Here is a 12,052-nt window from a genome sequence, read left to right as displayed (position 1 = left end):
TGTGTGCGTGTGTGTATCAAATGCGGAGTATCGGCGAATAAAAATCCTACACACTAAGATCTAGTCCTTTGAAGTGTGTAGGAACACAATTATGATTCTAAAACATGGCATATGTTGTTGTTTTAATGAGAGTGATCTCCCGTGTTTTGTCTCACTTTCAGTTGTTTCCCTCTAGTTCTACGTTTGTCTTCTGTAACATTTTAAATATCAATTTTCTCCTGAAAAAAAAATTAAAAAAATTAAAAACAAAAAAAAAAAGGCTTCACTTCTAATTGCTTGAGCTTGTCACCGGACACAATCTGTTCATTGAATATGAAAAGCATAAATAATTCTTGGCACATTTTTGTATCTTAGAAATATCTAGACGTCTCATTGCTCATCAAACATGCTTTTATTTCTATTTCCGGTCACGTGTTAACGCCATTTTTAATAATTGATTTTAGGTTGTCGTTAGCATCCTTCGAATCAACCTCGTTTTGTTGTTTTTTTATCACGTTATTTAGATATAAACTTAAAGTGGGACAAATAAGGTCGAGTGCATTTCATGGTAATGCATGGTAGAAGAAATGTGGGTGAGAGAGAAAGTGATACTCCAAGAGCAGGCTTTGAAAAGTTAAGGCCTTGTGCAACAGTGCAAATTACTTAAAAGGAGGCTTTATTATTGATTTCTTGTATCATTTCACTGTGTGGCTTGAACTGTGAGACCATTTTAGGTTTGGGGTTCATTGTGGTCGCATACTTTTCACACCCTTAAATCCCAGCCTGGTTATTGTTTTATATGCCTACAACCCGGCCTGGTCATTGCTTCACACGTCTAAATTACGGCCTGGTCATTGTTTTATATGCCTACATCCCGGCCTGGTCATTCCTTCACACGTCTAAATTACGGCCTGGTTATTGTGTTATATGCCTACATCCCGGCCTGGTCATTGCTTCACACGCCTAAATTACGGCCTGGTCATTGTTTTATATGCCTACATCCCGGCCTGGTCATTCCTTCACACGTCTAAATTACGGCCTGGTTATTGTGTTATATGCCTACATCCCGGCCTGGTCATTGCTTCACACGCCTAAATTACGGCCTGGTCATTGTTTTATATGCCTACATCCCGGCCTGGTCATTCCTTCACACGTCTAAATTACGGCCTGGTTATTGTGTTATATGCCTACATCCCGGCCTGGTCATTGCTTCACACGCCTAAATTACGGCCTGGTCATTGTTTTATATGCCTACATCCCGGCCTGGTCATTCCTTCACACGTCTAAATTACGGCCTGGTTATTGTGTTATATGCCTACATCCCGGCCTGGTCATTGCTTCACACGCCTAAATTACGGCCTGGTCATTGTTTTATATGCCTACATCCCGGCCTGGTCATTCCTTCACACGTCTAAATTACGGCCTGGTTATTGTGTTATATGCCTACATCCCGGCCTGGTCATTGCTTCACACGCCTAAATTACGGCCTGGTCATTGTTTTATATGCCTACATCCCGGCCTAGTCATTCCTTCACACGTCTAAATTACGGCCTGGTTATTGTGTTATATGCCTACATCCCGGCCTGGTCATTGCTTCACACGTCTAAATTACGGCCTGGTCATTGCTTCACACGTCTAAATTACGGCCTGGTCATTGCTTCACACGTCTAAATTACGGCCTGGTCATTGCTTCACACGTCTAAATTACGGCCTGGTCATTGCTTCACACGTCTAAATTACGGCCTGGTCATTGCTTCACACGTCTAAATTACGGCCTGGTTATTGCTTCACACGTCTAAATTACGGCCTGGTCATTGCTTCACACGTCTAAATTACGGCCTGGTCATTGCTTCACACGTCTAAATTACGGCCTGGTTATTGCTTCACACGTCTAAATTACGGCCTGGTTATTGCTTCACACGTCTAAATTACGGCCTGGTCATTGCTTCACACGTCTAAATTACGGCCTGGTCATTGCTTCACACGTCTAAATTACGGCCTGGTTATTGCTTCACACGTCTAAATTACGGCCTGGTTATTGCTTCACACGTCTAAATTACGGCCTGGTTATTGCTTCACACGTCTAAATTACGGCCTGGTTATTGCTTCACACGTCTAAATTACGGCCTGGTTATTGCTTCACACGTCTAAATTACGGCCTGGTTATTGCTTCACACGTCTAAATTACGGCCTGGTTATTGCTTCACACGTCTAAATTACGGCCTGGTTATTGCTTCACACGTCTAAATTACGGCCTGGTTATTGCTTCACACGTCTAAATTACGGCCTGGTTATTGCTTCACACGTCTAAATTACGGCCTGGTTATTGCTTCACACGTCTAAATTACGGCCTGGTTATTGCTTCACACGTCTAAATTACGGCCTGGTTATTGCTTCACACGTCTAAATTACGGCCTGGTCATTGCTTCACACGTCTAAATTACGGCCTGGTCATTGCTTCACACGTCTAAATTACGGCCTGGTCATTGCTTCACACGTCTAAATTACGGCCTGGTTATTGCTTCACACGTCTAAATTACGGCCTGGTCATTGCTTCACACGTCTAAATTACGGCCTGGTCATTGCTTCACACGTCTAAATTACGGCCTGGTTATTGCTTCACACGTCTAAATTACGGCCTGGTTATTGCTTCACACGTCTAAATTACGGCCTGGTCATTGCTTCACACGTCTAAATTACGGCCTGGTCATTGCTTCACACGTCTAAATTACGGCCTGGTTATTGCTTCACACGTCTAAATTACGGCCTGGTTATTGCTTCACACGTCTAAATTACGGCCTGGTTATTGCTTCACACGTCTAAATTACGGCCTGGTTATTGCTTCACACGTCTAAATTACGGCCTGGTTATTGCTTCACACGTCTAAATTACGGCCTGGTTATTGCTTCACACGTCTAAATTACGGCCTGGTTATTGCTTCACACGTCTAAATTACGGCCTGGTTATTGCTTCACACGTCTAAATTACGGCCTGGTTATTGCTTCACACGTCTAAATTACGGCCTGGTTATTGCTTCACACGTCTAAATTACGGCCTGGTTATTGCTTCACACGTCTAAATTACGGCCTGGTTATTGCTTCACACGTCTAAATTACGGCCTGGTTATTGCTTCACACGTCTAAATTACGGCCTGGTTATTGCTTCACACGTCTAAATTACGGCCTGGTTATTGCTTCACACGTCTAAATTACGGCCTGGTTATTGCTTCACACGTCTAAATTACGGCCTGGTTATTGCTTCACACGTCTAAATTACGGCCTGGTTATTGCTTCACACGTCTAAATTACGGCCTGGTTATTGCTTCACACGTCTAAATTACGGCCTGGTTATTGCTTCACACGTCTAAATTACGGCCTGGTCATTGCTTCACACGTCTAAATTACGGCCTGGTTATTGCTTATTGCTTCACACGTCTAAATTACGGCCTGGTCATTGTTTCACACGTCTAAATTACGGCCTGGTCATTGTTTCACACGCCTAAATTACGGCCTGGTCATTGTTTCACACGCCTAAATTACGGCCTGGTCATTGTTTCACACGCCTAAATTACGGCCTGGTCATTGTTTCACACGCCTAAATTACGGCCTGGTCATTGTTTCACACGCCTAAATTACGGCCTGGTCATTGTTTCACACGTCTAAATTACGGCCTGGAGAACCAAACTGGTACGGGTAGGATGCAATGTGATGCATATATTTTTTTAAAGGTTGTATGAACCATAAACTAAACACTCTCTTCTACCCCAAGCCACCCGGTTTAAATACAACAGTCACGATTATGCTGGCCAGGTATGTAAATACAACATCAAATAGATTCAAACAAAAACAGTTTAGCTTTGTAATAGCTGCTCTGTTTGACATTGCACACATCATTATCAGTGCAGGTAAAGTTAATATCGTCTAGTGTTCTCTACTATTTGAACGGCTCAAACGTTTATCAGTGTGTTAACACGTCCGTACTTCGTCTTCACTTTAGTGGCAGTCATTTCCAAGGGGAATTCCCATACACTTAGGTCAGGTCATCGTGACATAAGACATAACATGCTTTCCATGTGTGACGTTTAGAAGGTCCCTAAGTTACAAAACACTTCCTTTAGTTTTAGTTTTTGTTGAGTTTTACCGCTACGTCTTTATATATACATATATGTTGATGGATGGATAGATAGAGAGACAGAGAAATGAAGAGAGAGAGAAAGATGGATAGGTAGATGGATGCATAGATATAGATATATATATATATATATATATATATATATATATATATATATATATATATATATATATCGAGAGAGATAAAGAGAGTGATAAAGAGAAAGATGGATAGATAGATGAATGGGTGTATAGAGGGAGGGAGTCGTTGTATTCCTAGAGAAAAGGAATGCAGCCAAAAGTTGATATATGAATGTACTATTAATACTTTGTTTTCCTGGCAGCTGGTTTAAACCCACAGAGTTACAACACAAATATAAACATTTTTATTTGCTCTATCCACATCCTGGCACTTTTTTTTTAAATGACTAATTCTTGCAGACATCTCGCGTTTTGTTTGCCCACATTCAATGAAAGGCAACCAACAACGACGCCTACAGATGGCGTGAGTGTCTGCGGGGGGTTTTCGTAGGATCATCTTCACCTCATCATTGCCTGATATTCAGGGCATGTGCCAATCTCATGTGCTGCTTGCACGATAGGGAATTAGATGACAGAATATCTACTCTTGAGATTTTCATTGTACAAATCAGATTATAGACAGAATATCTACTCTTGAGATTGTCATTGTACAAATCAGATTATAGACAGAATATCTACTCTTGAGATTGTCATTGTACAAATCAGATTATAGACAGAATATCTACTCTTGAGATTGTCATTGTACAAATCAGATTATAGACAGAATATCTACTCTTGAGATTGTCATTGTACAAATCAGATTATAGACAGAATATCTACTCTTGAGATTGTCATTGTACAAATCAGATTATAGACAGAATATCTACTCTTGAGATTTTCATTGTACAAATCAGATTATAGACAGAATATCTACTCTTGAGATTGTCATTGTACAAATCAGATTATAGACAGAAGATCTACTCTTGAGATTGTCATTGTACAAATCAGATTATAGACAGAATATCTACTCTTGAGATTGTCATTGTACAAATCAGATTATAGACAGAATATCTACTCTTGAGATTGTCATTGTACAAATCAGATTATAGACAGAAGATCTACTCTTGAGATTGTCATTGTACAAATCAGATTATAGATTGTTGTTGTTTTAGTTCAAACTTCGTTCCATGTAAATCTAGTAAAGATTTCCTTCATTCGAACTTGAATAAAAGACTTTACAAGTTACAAGTTAATCATCTTCACCTACACGTTGGGGGACCACACATGATCGTCTTTCAATCGTCTTTCTCCATTCCTCTCTGTCTGATCTTGAATTTAATCTTGTTCAATAAAAGTCCCGTCCATTCCTTTCTGCTGTCTTTTCATCTCTTTCTCTGCTTCCCTGGCACTGTTCCCTGGAGGAAGATCTTTGCTAGCCCTGAGGACCTTCTGATATGGCCATAGAGTTTCAGTTTGCGTTTTTTGACAATAGTTATCAGCTCATTGTGGGGGCTCTGTGATCCTGTTTCTTATCTCTTCGTTTGAGATGCACTCTTTTAGGTGATACATAGAATCGGTCTATAGCATCTTAGTTCCATTGCTAGGATCGTACTGTCTAGTTCTGCAGTCAGTGTCCAAGATTCGCAAGCATGTAAGAATGTGGTCATGACAAAGGAGCGCAACAGTCTGATTTTAGTGTCGAGGTCTAAACAATGACTGTACATCAAATACAGACTTTGGGAGACAAATTTCTTGACAGCTATCGCTCGTTATGTGTTAGTTTGATGAGTGATGTGAATACATGATGTATTTATAAATCATCGCAAATTCACCTTCCTAAATAGTTGTTACCGACCCACCGAAGGAAGTTTATACCATTAGACTTAGCTCTGGTTTTCCCAAGGGACTGCTTGGTCTATAGTTATAACAAAAACACAATGAAAACATTTGAATTTGACTCAGACTTAACAACTGAATGTAGTTTATAAGGAGTCAGAGACAATTCAAATTCCCTAAACTCACGCCTGCCAATACAGAAGTGTAGAATAAGTGCATGTCAATACATAGATCTAGCTCTAATACAGAAGTGTAGAATAAGTGCATGTCAATACATAGATCTAGCTCTAACACAGAAGTGTAGAATAAGTGCATGTCAATACATAGATCTAGCTCTAACACAGAAGTGTAGAATAAGTGCATGTCAATACATAGATCTAGCTCTAACACAGAAGTGTAGAATAAGTGCATGTCAATACATAGATCTAGCTCTAACACAGAAGTGTACAATAAGTGCATGTCAATACATAGATCTAGCTCTAACACAGAAGTGTACAATAAGTGCATGTCAATACATAGATCTAGCTCTAACACAGAAGTGTACAATAAGTGCATGTCAATACATAGATCTAGCTCTAACACAGAAGTGTACAATAAGTGCATGTCAATACATAGATCTAGCTCTAACACAGAAGTGTACAATAAGTGCATGTCAATACATAGATCTAGCTCTAACACAGAAGTGTACAATAAGTGCATGTCAATACATAGATCTAGCTCTAATACAGAAGTGTACAATAAGTGCATGTCAATACATAGATCTAGCTCTAATACAGAAGTGTACAATAAGTGCATGTCAATACATAGATCTAGCTCTAATACAGAAGTGTACAATAAGTGCATGTCAATACATAGATCTAGCTCTAATACAGAAGTGTACAATAAGTGCATGTCAATACATAGATCTAGCTCTAACACAGAAGTGTACAATAAGTGCATGTCAATACATAGATCTAGCTCTAACACAGAAGTGTAGAATAAGTGCATGTCAATACATAGATCTAGCTCTAACACAGAAGTGTACAATAAGTGCATGTCAATACATAGATCTAGCGGAAATGTAGATCACGCGCTTTGAATGCTGCTCACCTAATACACACTTTAACCAACGTCAAGTGTGGGCTCATGGGAAACATTTGCACATCTTTCCATAGATGTTGTGAGGAGGGGGCTAGGGGCATCAGGCCCCTGGCGCCACTCTTAGAGGAGTGCGACGCCAAAAGATTGCCAATACAAATATGATTTTCTGGAAATTTTTGACTAAAAAAATCAAGTTCTGGAAAAAAATATTTTTAGCTAGCAAACATTTTTACGTACATCAAATTACTTATGTTTCTTGATCTGCCTAATAAATTAACACTTGCGTTTTATCAGACGTAAGCACCGTACTAGATACTATGCTATGTGTTAATCACAAGTCGTCAGTGTGCATTATATTAATGTCATCTGCAATCTATTTTTAGTTCAGTTAATAGTGTAAGTTTCTTTTTTCTATGCTGTTCAACTTCTTCATTTAGAGGCTTATACTATATTATTATTATGGCTCCTCCTGTCTCGGAAGACAATAGATGCGCCCAGAGTCACTGGTTTTGGTTTCGTCTTGTGACATTCTTTTATGGTTCTGACAAACGGGGGCCGCAATTTTTTTTCAATGTCAAGAAACTGTTTTTTTTACACTGTAGTTATAATCCATATTTGTCTATTAATCAAGTAAAATCAATATTATTAACAATGTTTAAAACATAAATTAATAAATTAAGTGAATAGTTTCAACTTCTATGGAGAACCTTTCATTCTGTTCTAGTTAAAAGTGTCTACAACAAGATGGAGTCATAAAGTTTTTTTTTTAAATAGAAGACTAAGATTCTAGCGTCTACTCTATTACGTCAGAACGGTCCAATGTGTTTCTGTGTAGTGTACAGTCGTTCTGTTGATGCTTTTTACGTAAACAACGACCCGTACCATATGTCTTTCTGAACACGAATAGGATCTTTCAGCAATGCCCATGATAAAGGAACATGCCCAGCTGACTCGAATGTCTCTCACAATGAAGTATTTTAGGTTTATTAATTAAATATGATCGGAAATTATTTTTGTTTCTATAATTGGGGATGCATCATTGCGTGTTGTTCAATATATCCCCAAACGATTCTTTGATTAAAACTTACACATATTTTACTTAACACACACAGTCTAGAAAAAAAATGTTGTCTTCAAAGAGTCTTCGTTTATATCTGTTCTTAACCTTCAACTTAAGACACTTTTACCTTTTAGATTTACATAGGTCTATCAACTTCATTGTGTCTATTGTCTAGATGAAGGTGAAAAGCCTAACAATACGTCAGTCACTAATCTAGATGTTTATTGGTCACTTCAGTTTATGTAAATTTAGTCTTAAGTTAATTTAATCTAAGGATTGTGTTCTAACGCTTTCAAAATAATTTATTCAAGAATTAACCAAATGTAATATATACAAGGTTTTAAAAGAACACAATAAACATGCATAGATGTGACTCGTACGGTTACCTATATGTTTGTTTATTTTATGTTCTATACAGTAGTCCACCCCTGCAGCAATTGATCTTTGTGTTTGTTTGTTGTTGTTTTTTTTTAGTCTTTAAAAAAAAAAAGCCTTCTTTACACCCAAATTATGTCTTCATAACACCAACAGTATGTTTCATAACATCTTTCCATAACATCCACAATATGTCTTCATAACATCCACAATCTTTGCATAACATCCACAATATGTCTTCATAACATCCACAATATGTCTTCATAACATCCACAATCTTTGCATAACATCCACAATATGTCTTCATAACATCCACAATATGTCTTCATAACATCCACAATCTTTGCATAACATCCACAATATGTCTTCATAACATCCACAATATGTCTTCATAACATCCACAATCTTTCCATAACAGCCACAATATGTCTTCATAACATCCACAATATGCCCTCATAACATCCACAATATGTCTTCATAAAATCCACAATATTCCCTCATAACATTCACAATCTTTCCATAACAGCCACAATATGTCTTCATAACATCCACAATATGCCCTCATAACATTCACAATCTTTCCATAACATCCACAATATGCCTTCATTACATTCACAATCTTTCCATAACATACACAATATGGCTTTATAACATCCACAGTGTCTTCATAACAAATCTCTGCCAATGTGTCTGTTTTAGTTTACGTAGATGACCTATGCAAATTTAAATGTGGATACCGGAAAATAGGAAGATAATAGTGTTTTGTAAAAAAAATTAAAATCCACCGTTTTCGTTCTAAAAATAGGGATCTGACATTGAAACAAAATGTAATTAAAATATCTTTGAAAGCACTTTTATAGTCTATTTAAAATGAGGGTGAAAAGAGTTTAAAATTGAGGATGTGTGTGTGTGTGGGGGGGGGGGTTCATTGAATTACTTTTTTTTTCTGCTTGACTGGGCGGGACATTGATTGGAGGAAGGGTTACACAAAAGTGGGTCATCTTTGAAAATGTCGTCTGCTATTGAAAACAAAAAAAAAATGTGTCTCGTGCACTTCAATTTGGAAGATAGAAAACGAAACTCCAACTTGTTTGGAGGGATCGACTAGGCGGCATGCTACAGGCTTGACCTAGATCTAGGTGTGCAGACCAAAAAAAATAGCTGAAGGAACTGTCCTAAATTATGCATTTTCTTAAGTGCATGCCGGGACACATAATGCTTTACACACACTTGGGCAGACTGTAAATAGAGTCACGTTATAAGCCTTACATTTTGTGTCGCCAATTAAAATAAATGGATTCGATTATTCTCTAAACTAGTCCAAAGTAACAAGCACTATAAGCTGACCACAACAATGTATGTATTCTGGAGTTGTATGTAAGATATTATATATATATCATACTTCTGTCCATTATCTACAATCGAGACTTGGCTGAAGCTGAGTGTCAATTATCGCACATAATGGACCTCATTCACCAATCATAAACAAACAACATTTAGCCACGTGGTTCTCTATCTCTTCTATACAGATTACGTAATCCATAAAGGCTGTCACGTGATACGTTGTTTTTTTCATTGTTGTATCAATATTATCACGTGGCTAAATGTTGTTTGTTTACGATTGGTGAATGAGGTCCATTGGGATACTATAGTTGGAGAACGCCTTCAAAACACTATACCCTCAATTGCACTGCTTGTTCTTAAGATATACACTCCAGACTGGTGGATGGACGCGGGTTTGAATCCTGCCCGCCGCTATACTCCGACGTCCTGCGAGTGGCCTGGGATTGGATGTAATTATCTTGAGTTCTGAAGGAACAAACTGCTGGCTGAGTGGTCACGTGGTTATTCCCTGCCGTCATGCAGTAGGTTTGGCACTATACATTACTATATTTATATTATGTCTCAATAACTCCTCTAATTTATTCGTGTTATTATATTCTGTATGTAATACAAATCAAGTGATTGTTGCTGTATAAAGAGCATAAGATAGATAGCTACGCTCCTGATTAAAATTGTTTGCTCCTGTATATATTTTTTTTTTGTCTTCGCGCTAGGAGGTCACGGCCTTCTGGAATTGGATCCACTGACCCTCCAGGTGCCTGCTGCCCGCCGAATGGGAAACGCTGCCAAGGGCGGTAATATTGGGGACAGAAGGAGAGGAATAATTGGAAGTGTGAGGGTCAAATTAGAGGGGGTGGTCTGTCTCCCTTGTTTCTAGGACTAAATTTGTACGTCGTCTGAGTGGAAGGAAATAGCAAGTGTAGTGGGAGTTTGGGGGGGGGGGGTGTCGTTTAGTACAAGCTGAACGGTATTCTGTCGCTCACACCCATCAGCATACAAACATACACTCACTCACACTCATGCTAATAAAGTACGGAGCTATTTAGGTGCATTCACGCGCTAGCGACACTACTTAATGTTAATTGTACTAGATCTAAGTGAAGATAATTAAGGGTGATTGCACGACAGAAGGAGCAAGTGTAAAGCACTGGTCTATATACGCTTTTGAGATGTAGAGCACTTGCCTATATATACTAATGTGTGGTAATGTAGAGCACTGGCCTATATATCTTTTTATGATGAAAAACTTACGTTACTGAGCACCAGGGCGGGTTTACTAATAGTCAACACAAACTTTAGGTTAGGGCCCCCAAGAAATATTTAGCTCTGACCAGGGCAGGCTTTAAATAATCGGAGGCCCTTGGCGAAGTGAATATATAGCCAAAAAAAAGGAAATGTGGCAATTTATTAAAAGCCCAGTGTACTCCAACAAGAACGTTGAGGACACGTTCAGCGATTTCTTCTCTTTAAAATAATTTATAAGAGTTCTGTGCGATGCCCCCAACAATCGCAGGCCTTGGCGGCTGCCTACTTTGCCTATGCCTAAAGCCGGTCCTGCTCTGACATATACATCTTGACTTATAATGAGCTCTTAAGTGATGATGCTCTTGAATACATTGCAGAGCACTGGCCTATATACTCTTTTGCAGTAACGACACATCTTTTAACATTTCAGAGCACTGACCTGTATAATCTTTAATCGTGATACACTTGCAGTTGTAAATGTTTGCACGTCACGGACCTATATACTCACTTGTTGTCATGTACTTGCAGGTTTTAAATGTTTGCACGTCACGGACCTATATACTCACTTGTTGTCATGTACTTGCAGGTTTTAAATGTTTGCACGTCACGGACCTATATATACTCACTTGTCATGTACTTGCAGGTTTTAAATGTTTGCATGTCACGGACCTATATACTCACTTGTCATGTTGTGACAGGTGGTGAAAATGTGACGTGTGTTTGGCTCGTTTAATGTCTAGGGGATGATTATTTTTAAAGCTATCACACACCAACCTATCAGCATATGAATCGGGAGCAGACACGCAACGAGACAAAGTAATGAAAGATAGATACAAAAGTTAAAAATGAAGAATATTTATTTACATAAATATACATATAAGAATAAAAAGGGGGAGGGTTTGCTTCTATCTCTAAATAATACTAGCTTTAATCATCACTCTTGCATTTAATAAGAGAGTATGTCACTTTGTCCTCTGACTTAGCTGGTATTCCTGTTGATGTC

At 38.5% G+C, this 12,052-nt stretch overlaps 1 protein-coding gene across 4 annotated transcripts in view; it reads left to right on the top strand.

The window, feature by feature from the left end:
* The window catches only part of LOC106052142 (excitatory amino acid transporter-like), an 83,444-nt gene that overhangs the window by 48,897 nt on the left and 22,495 nt on the right, over positions 1 to 12,052 (top strand). Inside the window, exon 1 of one of the 4 annotated variants that reach the window (XM_013207433.2) lies at positions 9,423 to 9,816. The exons of the other annotated variants lie outside the window; for them this stretch is intronic. The gene's annotated coding sequence lies outside the window, so the exon portion shown is untranslated. Of the gene's footprint in view, positions 1 to 9,422; positions 9,817 to 12,052 lie in introns of those variants that run through there. 4 annotated transcript variants of the gene reach the window in all.

This window comes from Biomphalaria glabrata, chromosome 6 (assembly GCF_947242115.1).
Source record: "Biomphalaria glabrata chromosome 6, xgBioGlab47.1, whole genome shotgun sequence".
Taxonomy (NCBI): domain Eukaryota; kingdom Metazoa; phylum Mollusca; class Gastropoda; family Planorbidae; genus Biomphalaria; species Biomphalaria glabrata.
The sequence above is the reverse complement of the archived record's forward strand: the minus strand, read 5'-3'. Positions and strand labels throughout refer to the sequence as shown.